Genomic DNA, 10,883 nt, shown 5'->3' on the forward strand with positions numbered 1-10,883 from the left:
ACCTAAAGCCAGCTCACAGCTGCCCCAGGTAATTAATTCCCCAGTCTCACCCAAAGCCCAGACCCTGGGGCAGGGAAATAATGAATGGGAATTAATGCCACCTGGGAGTTGTTATCATTTGTGTTTTAGGAAACTCCCTACGTGGTTTCAGCCAATTAATGGCTAACAGACTTTGATGTTGATGGGAACTATCAGCCATGTAGCGTGTGATACTGATAATGGATTCCAGAGGGAATTTTTGTATGTTACGAATCTTGTGCTATGAGTGGGAAGCATTAAGTCCAACTGATTTGCTGATGAAATAGTTTAAATCACAGTCTTAAAGATTTATTTGCTTTAGGCTTTGCCTTGTGCTCTTAACAGACAGTGCAATTGAGCAAATATGACTCCGTGCTGTTTGGAAAGCTGTCTCAGGGCGAGAAATGCTCCTTACTGCATAGACACCACAAATGGCCCAGGACAAGAATAGCAAGGAAGTGATGCACATCAGATCTGTGGAGCCCTGGTAAAGTGGAAACGGAGCCCCACAACTGAAACAAGAGCAGCCCAGGAATGATGTGTTTTGGCAGATCCCTGAGGAATCCAGGACTGGAATCTCAAGGACGTCTTGCCATGACTAGCAGTTGTGTGCTGCCTGGGAAGCACATTCAATCAAACTGCCTTTGAACGCACTGTGTGCTCATGTGAGCATTAGTAAATTAGGACTTGCTTGGGCAGATGGATCAAAGAACATCAGCAACAAAAAAAACAAAAAAACCAACCCAGACTGTTTAGCAGAGTGCTGTGTTCCTGGAAGCAGCCTCTCTCATAATGCTTCTTGGCCCACACATCCTCAAAGGAATCCTAAATCCCTTTGAGGATCTGGGCCTGAAATTTTCCAGAGTAAGTGAACCCGGAGCTCAGTGCCTGCAGGCCAGAGCGGCCCAGGCCCAGCACTCCACCCACCTCTCTGCCTGACAGACAATAGAGCTTCCTTTAACAGCAGGATTTCTCCTTTGTATCCATCCCTCTCACACCCTCCTGAGCAAATAGGATGTGCCTTGGTGTATGGGGCAGATAACGGAACCAAAACAGCCACTGTAGCGGGTCCAGTGTTGCAGCTGGGTGTGGAGAAGTGCCCTACCCATCACCCCTCCCTGTTGGGTGGTGAGATACCCCATGTTCTCCATTGGAAGGGAGACAGTTTGACATCACTGTTGGTTGGTCTGACCCTAGCCCCCCATGCTGCATACTTGGTCCATCCCCTCTGGGCTCTGGCATTATCCTGGTGCTCATTTCTTGGGGGCACAGCTGTGCCCCACCCATCTCCTGATGTGTGGAGATCAAACTCAGGGCTCTCATTCAGTAGTAAAGACAAGGGCTCAGAGCCCTGAAAGTAGCTGGACACCTATCTCCCAGCTAAATGCCTAAATACCTTTGAGGATCTGGGCTCACAGCAGGATCTGGGCCTGCTTCTCCCCTGCCTGGCACCTTGTCAGAACAGGAGCATTTTGCACCCACTTGGCACAGATATGAATGACTACACAAGGGGACAGTCAGGCCCTGATTCTTGGTGTCTGATTCTAATCCAAGATTCCCCTGTATGCAGCATAAAGACTTTTTAAAGGGGAAGGCAATGACCCTCGACAATACCGCCCAGGGAGGGGGCATCCCTGGATGCTACAGTGCTGGGGTAATGGTTGTACACTAGCCCTGCTCCTGGCCCTGACTACAGGGGGTCATCCTGGTGGCAGGAAAGGGTGAGCCCAAGGTAGGGAGAGGGGTATGGCTGGACTGTACCCTGCTGTGGCTATTTTTCTGCTTGCTGGAGTCCCAGGAAATAGAGCGTAACTTAGCACAGGCTGCTCAAACTTTCACCAGGACCAGGCCAGCCCCCAAATATGCAGCTGTGGCTGAAAGCCAACTTTGCCTTCCCCTCTGTTTCTGGCCCAAGTAGAGCTGCGAATCAGGCCCTTGGCCTCTTGTGTAGTAATGACAATCACCCACTGCCCCTGCCGTAGTGATGTGCTGCCAAAGTACAGACAAGGGGCACCCATGAACCTTTTCTCCATTAGCCTGGACTTCCTCCTGACTCTCTGTGCTGGGGCGGAGGGTGCAATGGCACTGAATAAAGGGAGGTATTGGGAATCTATTATGTTGTTTTCCTACTTTGGCAGAAGCATAACCACATTGCAAACAAACATCTACCTCGTGCCCACCGTTACTGGAAACATTTGCTCCTGAAAACTCGCCTGAGCAGGTTGATTAAACATCATGCTGCTAAGACCTGTGCCATTGGAAATGGAGTGACGGGGGTAAGAGAAGGCCTCAGAGTGGGGGAACCAGGGTGCACCAGTCCCAGGAAATGTTCCAAGTATGCCTGAGAGAGGCTAGAACCTAGTGCATTCCAATGGCAGAACACTTGCTCTGCAGAAGTATTTTGATGAACCTTGTGGATTACGTTCCTGTCTGGCAAGGGTGATTTAAGAGAATCCAGAGGGGGATGACTTCACCAGAGGCAGGGAACTCCCTGACCTCTCTTCATCTCAGTGGCAGAACTTCAGCATGAATCTTCTGCAAGCCACCTCTAGCATACAGTTGTCCTACAAGCTTAAGGAGTCAGGAGCCAGACCCAGCAGCTGAGGCTAGGTCTCCTGTGTGATAATGAGGTGTGCTCCCAGCTCCAGCTCGCCAGAGATCATCAAATGCAGGCGGCTTGTGGCATACAGTAGAACACACATTCCCTGCCCCTGCTGAGCCATGGAGCAAGGGACCAGGGCTAGGAATGAAGTCCAGGTCCCTCCTGGGACTATGTAAAGCTCCGTTAGTTTAATTAATAGCTTTCAATAAATCATTTGCTTTTCACTAATAACCTTGTTGACCAGCAAGAGAATCTGGGCTTCAGGAGCTGCTAGAGATGGGGCGTGTGACAGAAGTATGGGTAGGTTAAAGCTTCCAGCGCAGCAATCTGTGGCCTGGAGATGGGGGCCACCAATCACCTGGATTTGAGGCAATCTCTAGCACTACTGCACTGACCCAGGGTTGGTCTGGCTGTGGAGGGTGAACTGCCATTTGCTGGTTGCCAGTTGATGCAGAAAGGTTTTTCCATGTACTGTTTTACACACAAAGTGTCTATTTGCATCTCCCCAGGGCTTGGTGGGCTCTTCTAGAACGTTAAAAGGCTCCAAATAAACCTCACAGTCAAGGGTCAGAAGTGGATTGACTTGGAGGCCCCAGAGTCTCTGCCCCTCCTCTTCTCCGCCCTCCTTATTTCCCCCAACTGCCATCCTCCCCCCTCCCCCCTTCAGTTCAACAGCTGGTGCCCCATGTCAAGGCCTGAGTTTGAAATAGGTTTGGCATGCAAAAATGCACACAGAATCCAGGCCTAATTTGCATCCTTATTGATTCCAATTTCATATGTTAATTGGGTAATTGCCCATGCAGAGGCCCATAACTAGCCCCCTATATCTGCAGCTGACCCCCTTCCCAGTCACTGTAAATGCAGGCAGGCGACTGCACATACATGTTTCATGCATGTTCACACCTAGCACAGTTCTTTGGTATTGGCAGAAGCTGTTTCCAATCAGCACAGAAAATTCTGGGTCGACATCCCTCCCTGACCGTGCTAACAGCTTTTATCCCTCTGGGTGTAATTCTGCTCCCAGTGCAGTCAACGGGAATATTGCCAGTGACTTCATAGGACTAGCAGTTGGTTCTCATAGCCGTTCAGCTACATCTGTGTTTGTTATGGACAGCAGCACCAACAGACGCTCCTTGCTTTGTGGAAGCCCCTTTGGCCTCCTGGACTCTGCCTTTCAACTGCTGGGCAGCTGTCACTCACACAGCTCTTGGCACTGGCTTTGAAGAGGGCTCTGATGTATATTCAGAGAGGTCATTATTCTTTGGACAGGGCTACTACAGGTTAGACTCCAAGGGAAATGCACTGGCGAGGCTGAGAGCAAAATCTGACCCAATGGGCACACTCCAGCCCCTAGTGAAAATGCACTGGTGCCAATCAATTTACCTGGGGAAGAGCCATTCCTAGTTTTACTCATATTCTTGTTATTAATGACTATTTAAATAGCCCCAGAATATTCATGGGGCTCTGTAAGTCTCAGAACAAGAGACAATTTCTGCCGTGAAGCCTCACAGACAGAGAGGGCCAGATCCTCAGCTGGTGTCAATGGGCCGCTGACTTTAATAGAGCTATGTCCATTGACATGAACCCAGGATTTGGTCCATTGTCACGGTCTGTCACCTGGCTTCTCTCTCTCCTCTCTCTTTTCCAATCTGCCCAACAAGTTTTGCCCTGGTGGGGCTCATTCCAGTTTGTGATCGACTGCTCTAGCCTGTTCTGGACGAGTGGGGATGGCCCAGAGCTTGCAGCTCAAACTGCCCTTCAATCCATCCATGAAGGGTTTGTTTGGGTTCTCATGCTGTCGTGCCGGAAAATCCACTGCAGAGCTTTACAGGAAGAGACTGGAATTGATGTGCTGATAACAAGAAGCGTGAGCTGAGTCACAAAATCAAACTCCATCTGTAACACCCGTGAGAAAACAAAAATGTTACAGGGCCCAGATCCAGTGGCCACTGTAACTAATTCAAAGACACCCATTGACTTCTGTGGGCCTGGGATCCAGCTCTTAGAGAGGGATCTGATACGGGGTGAACTTCCCAGTACGTCTGTTGAATTAATTTAGATGGAATACATGGGCCAAAGGTGTTAACACAACCCAGTCACTGTACAATCTGAAACAGCATTGAACAAGGTCTAGGGGTTGGTATCCAGAGACCTCTTAATCCCATGGCAAACACACCATTAAAAATCCTTTTAACCTTTTATTAAAGATACAGACAAAGCATCTGAAATGTAAAGGATTAAGTGATGCTTTCATTTGTCCAACATCCCTTGTTCCCTTTCCCTGGAGAGAGTTTTTAGAAGGAAAGCCTCTCTGCGAGAGGGGAGGGTCCCAGAGCCTGGATTCCAACCCAAGTCTGAATTTCTACACTGCAGTTAAACAGCCCCGTAGCCCAAGGTCCGTGAGCCAGAGTCAGCTGACATGGGTGGTTAATTGCAGCATAGACATTTACTTTACAGCAGTCATGAGGCTGCTCTAAAATACACCATGGCCAGAGCTGGCATAGAACTGGTCCCAGGATCAGAAAGCTGCAACTGGCTATTAGGCACAGCTGAGAAGTTAGCCCTGAGACTCCTTAATCCCAGTCCAGTGTCCATGGGACTGTAGCATCTTCCTGGCAAAGTTCTTGAGATGACCATCAAAATTAATATAGGAGGCTATCAATAAGTCACTGTGAATTGAAATTCCATGGAAAATCCATAAACCCAAAGACAGGTGATATCCACAGAATATTTAAAATGTGTTTGGTGGATCCTACCTCACTTGAGGTTCCCTGCTGATCCCTTTGGGAGTGGAAGATATCTCCACCTTATATCAGTTCCTTCCTCTTTAAGATCCTTTGCTACTACTAATTATTATTGGTATTGCAGTGGTGCCTCAGAGCCGGAGCCACGGACTAGGACGCCATTGTGTTAAGTGCTGTAAACAATGACATTGTTTCCTTTCCGATAGTTAGACTAATATATTTATGAAATAAGCGAAATCTGACCCCCCCTGGATAGCTGCAGGTGCATCTGCTCATATGCTCACACTCTGCACACTGTGCTGGTGGTACAATCCCTGGCACAGAAGTTGTCAGAGCAGGGCAGGGCTGGGCTGGGAAATTTACTCTCACAGGTATCTGGCCGATCGCACATTCATTGCATTGCCTGCCTGCATTGCCCCTTCTATTTAAGTCCCTATTAACCTGGAACATCCGGCAGTTGGTTTTAAGAGGAAGACGGCTTTCCAAAAGCAATAGGATTCATATTCAAATATAAGCACAAGAAGAGACAGGAACAGGTAAGCCTCGGCTTTCAGCTTCTGTGGGGCTTTCCAAACAGGATAGAAATGATGCACCCAGATATATACTTTATTAACAGCTCCCCTCCAGACAGTGTCAAACTTTCTCCAGCGCTGGTGGGTGCCCAAGGCCCCTGCCCCTGGCCCTGCCCCAATTCCACCCTTTCCCCGCCCTTGGCCCCGCCCCATCTCAACCCCATCCCCAAAGTCCTCACCCTAACTCCGCCCCCTCCCTGCCCCTATTGGATCCCTTCCCCAAATCCCCACCCCTGCCTCTTTCCCCAGTGCATCACGTTCCCCCTCCTGCCCCGCGAATCAGCTGTTTGGCAGCACAAGCGCTGGGAGGGAGGGGGAGAAGCAGGACGCAGCGGCATGCTCATGGAGGAGGCGGAGGTGAGCTGGAGCAGGGGCGGGGGGCTGCCAGTAGGTGCTGAGCACCCATCAATTTTTTTCCCTGGGTGCTCCAGCCCCGGAGCACCCACGGAGTCAGCGCATATGGACAGTGTGCTTAGAAGTAGGCCAGTTTACGCCAGCTGAGGAGCTGTACCCCAATCTGTAAATTAAGACATCTTGTATTCATTGATACAAAAGAAGCAATAAGCAGACAATATTCCATTTAGACTATGTGAAATTGTTATTAAACTGTTCTCCGTCTAACAGGTCTTCTGAGAAGTGAAACTTCTGAAGAAAATTCACCTCTGCCCACTACAGTAGGTAATGGTTTGACAGCTGCTTTCTTCACGTTGGGATGCCAAGACTTCCAGTCAGGCTAGAAGATATAGTTCCCTTTAATGAGAACTGATGTCGCTTACAAATACCCATTGATGGTTATAAGCAATTGTCACTGGAGAGTTCAGATGGTACAGAGAATGAGCAAGACAATGCTTTTTGTGACTGAGCTATGCGAGTATTAACTGAAAGTCATTAGCATCTGATGGCTGTTAGATGGCGTGCTGGTTGGTCTGGGCCAACTTATTGTCCCACCGCAATCAGTGGAAGTGTTGCCATTGACTTCAATGAAACTAAGATTCATGTCTGTGTCAGGAAACAACCTACAATAACATTATTAACATTTACAACAGTTCATATTAATACAGTAACAAGCAGCACAGCCCAAAATAAAATATCATTTTTGAATTCCACTTCACACTGTAATGGTGAATTCAAGACCTGCATGTAGCAACAAAGTTATTGATCTAGATGGCTTCCAGTCACACCAGAAATGTCTGCCTGGTGTCATATTACAATGATTTACTCAACATCCTCTCATAATCTCATCCTTTGTACGTTATAGCTTTCTAGAATGACATCAACATGCACACTCGGAGTGTTGTTGGGAGACAAACAAGATACCAGAATGGTTACTTATGGGTATAAGGAGGCAGTTAAAAAAATACTTTCGATACTTACAGGCTGGAAATTTCAAAGGTTTCTAAAGGAGTTAGGTGCCCCAATCTGATAGAAATTCCTATTGTCTATTGTAAATTGTTTAACTCCCTTTTGAAAATCCCAGCTACAGCACTGAGTGTACTGAGGAACACATTATCACAGAAACAGAGGGCTGGACAGGACTTTGAGCAGGCATCAAGTCCAGCTCCTGCCCTGAGGGAGAACCAAGTAAACCTAGACCATTATTTAGTCTTATCAGAAATTATGTTGATATGCAGCCAAAACATGTTTAAATGGGGATACTTTTTTTTTTTCTCACCAGACCTTACTGCAACATTGACAACAACTTTGGTCATTGTATTTTTTTCTGAGATAAGGAATGGACTATGCCGTGGGAAAATGGTATTACTTACATCAGAAGTAAAAGACCAGAGACATCAGAACAACAACAATTAAAAGATGTTCGCGTGATCACTAGGGTTTATTTCCAAATCTTATTTTTACAGATAAACTAACATGTATGCCTGGGACATCAGTGCCTTCCACAGGTGACATGGTATCAACTATACCACCTACAAATGCTTCATTATCATCATCAACTATAAATACCTCCAGCCAAGAGTGGCTGAGCCTTTCCAAAAGTGTGTGTGGGGGGGGTCTCCTTCCCCCCTGAGGAGCTGCCCCTGCCCCTCCTCTTCTCCTAAGACCATACCCCTCCTATTTCCTCCCCAAGACCGCACCCATCCTCTTCCCCCAGAGACCCCACCCCAGTCAAGCAGGAAGGCAGAGAGGGGCTCCCCCCATGCTGAAAGCAGCCCCCTGCCTGTGTTCCCACCCCCCAGGACCCCAGCCTAGGGCAGGTGGAGGGACCCAGGCTCCGCACAGCTGCCTGCATGGCCCAGGTATTACCCTGACCTGGATCTGGCCAGGGGTGTGGGGCCTTAGAGCCGCAGCCAGGCCATGGTAAGACCCATGGGCAGGTGGAGGGCCTGCATGGCTCCCACAACTGCCTGGGTTCCACAGCCGGGCTCCATCAGCTGCTGGCCAGGCCAGGCGGTGGGGTTTCAGGCAGAAGGGGAGGGGAAGGGGCGGGGTCCACCATGGCAAAAAGTAGACAGGCCAAAGTGGGAGGGCTGTAGTTCCCTGCCCCTCCCCCCCATTCTGGCACAGCACTGAACTGGGATGGCTACTGTTGACTGTTTCAGGAGAAGTGGTTCAATCACTGCTTAGCTGTATCAATTAACCTGGTAGTGGTACAGTTCTGTAGTATAGATCAGGCTCCAGAGAGCCCTGCAGTTATCCAGAGCATTATAAAATCCACAAGATGGCATTGCTGGTAACTGCAAACCATAAAGGGGGAAAAAGCCCATTGATTGGGACTCCTGATCTGGGTTCTATTCCTGCTTCGGCTGCTGGATGACCTTGAGCAAGTCACATCACTGTTCCATGCTTGGTTTGCCCAGCTGTAAAATGAGGTTCATGATACCAACCTCCTTTGTAAAGTACTTTGAGATCTGCTGATGAAAAGCACTATGTAAGAGCTAAGTGTCCTTATTGTCCATAAAGCTAAGTCATTTGGCATACTTTGAGTTTAGACTTCCTGATATTGGCTGGATTCAATCCAGGCTCTAATGGGTGACAAGGAACAAAGGGGCTGGGGGATGGACTACACCTATCAGCATTTATATCCGGTTTTCTTATTTTAACACAGATGCTCCCATCTCACGAACTGGTCCTCCAAAGGAGAGAGGTTTCCCCAGCTATGCCACAGCCACCACTGTAATATGCATGCCGCTGATTGTTGCGATTCCTATGATGATTGTCATGGTGAGACATGGCAGTGGTCAGCCAGCAATTAGTGGCTTCTTGAGCTGGGAGTTCAAATTCCTTCTCTGGAAGAATGAAACTGAGGGGCAATCCCTGTCTGCAGAAAGTCCAGCTGAGTCCCCAGCTTCAAGCCTGACCTACCCAGCCTAGCCATTCTTCCCTGGTGGGCTAGCTGCCTCCTAAATCCTCCCCTGAAGAGACCAAACCTCCTAGTCTAGGGAGACCAGACACTCTAGCTTCTGATGGTGAGAGGGGGAGGAACTGTCCTACTCAGCTCTGATCAGGTGGGAGAGCTCCCTTTTCAGACCTAGAGAAGGAAGAGCTGAACATGAAAGTGAGGAGACTACATTAGTTTCCCAAACCCCATAGCACATGTCACTCTGTTATGTCTAGGCAAAGAAACCAGATCTCTGTAGGAGGCTTGCTGGTGCATCTACCCTGAAATCACCCTACAAAATACACAGCAAAGCCTCACACTACAAAGTGGGATTTCCCCTCTTCCTTCCCACCAGCATACTGCTCTTTCCCTGCTCATTGGGCCTCTAGGTTAATGCTGTTTAAGGCCACAAATGCCAACCTGCTGCTCAACAGTATTGCCTGGCCAAATGCTATAGTGATGCATTAGGATGAGCCAAAGGATAAAGTCAAAAATAAAGACCTCAGTCTACTGACTAACCAACATACTCTGTGGGCCTGGGTTCCTCTGTTCTCAGTGGTCAGCTAGGTACAATCTGGGGCTATGCACAGCTGTTCTGAGAAGTGGTTGGTGCCTGGAGTGAGTCAGGAAAGGGCAGTTTGGCTGCATCTGCTGAAGAGTGGCTGGCACCTTGATTCATTTGCTTGGTATTTTGGTAGAACCATGAGGGTGCTCCTGTCTTTTCTGAAGATTTGCTAAAGAGTCAGTGAACTGATGGCAGTTGTGTCTGAGATAGCAGATAACTCCTGTCTGATGCCAAAACAGACACAGAATGTGTGTCACAGAAAACAAATACAAAATAAAGCAAAAAGGAGGTAGATGATTGTGATGATAAACAGGGTATATTTTTTTAAATCTGTATTTATATTAAATTAATTCTTAATGTATCATTCAGACCGTTTTACAAACAGAGCTGGACACATATGGTTTACAGGTGATGTTACTCTGTTGTGGAGCTGCCCTATCTCAGGCACTGAAATAATTAGTTCTTTGATCCTCTCTCCCCACAGGCCCATCCTGTGCATCTCCATTTTCCCAGCCATGCACTATGGGGCTCCAAATAAACACACATGGCCACAGTGCAGAAGTTTGTAGCACATTTGTTATTGTGGCTATTGGATTGCACTGAGTCAGTCAAGACACAAGAGAACTACTCTTGCTCTAATAAGTGACAAAAAGCTTGGACTTCCATTGAGAAGTCTTTTTTTTAAGACCAACTGCTAACATCACATGGGGCTCAACACAACTTCCATTTTTGGAGTCTGTTTCATGCTTCAAAAAAAGTGGAAAGGGTTCAGCAAAGAGCTACAAGAAAGATTTGAGGTCTGGAAAACTTGCCTTATGCTAGAGATCAAAAAAGCTCAATTTAGTTTATCAAAGAGAATGTTAAAGGTGACTTGATCATGATTTACAAAGTACATAGGGAAGAGATTTCTTTGATCTAGCAGAAAAAGGCATACGATCTAATGGTTGGAAGCTGAAGCTAGACAAATTTGGACTAGAAATAAGGTTGATTTAGTTGGGGTTGGTTCTGCTTTAAGCAGGGAGTTGGACTAGATGACCTCCTGAGG

The sequence above is a fragment of the Mauremys reevesii genome, linkage group 10, assembly GCF_016161935.1.
Source record: "Mauremys reevesii isolate NIE-2019 linkage group 10, ASM1616193v1, whole genome shotgun sequence".
In the NCBI taxonomy this organism is placed as follows: Eukaryota; Metazoa; Chordata; order Testudines; family Geoemydidae; genus Mauremys; species Mauremys reevesii.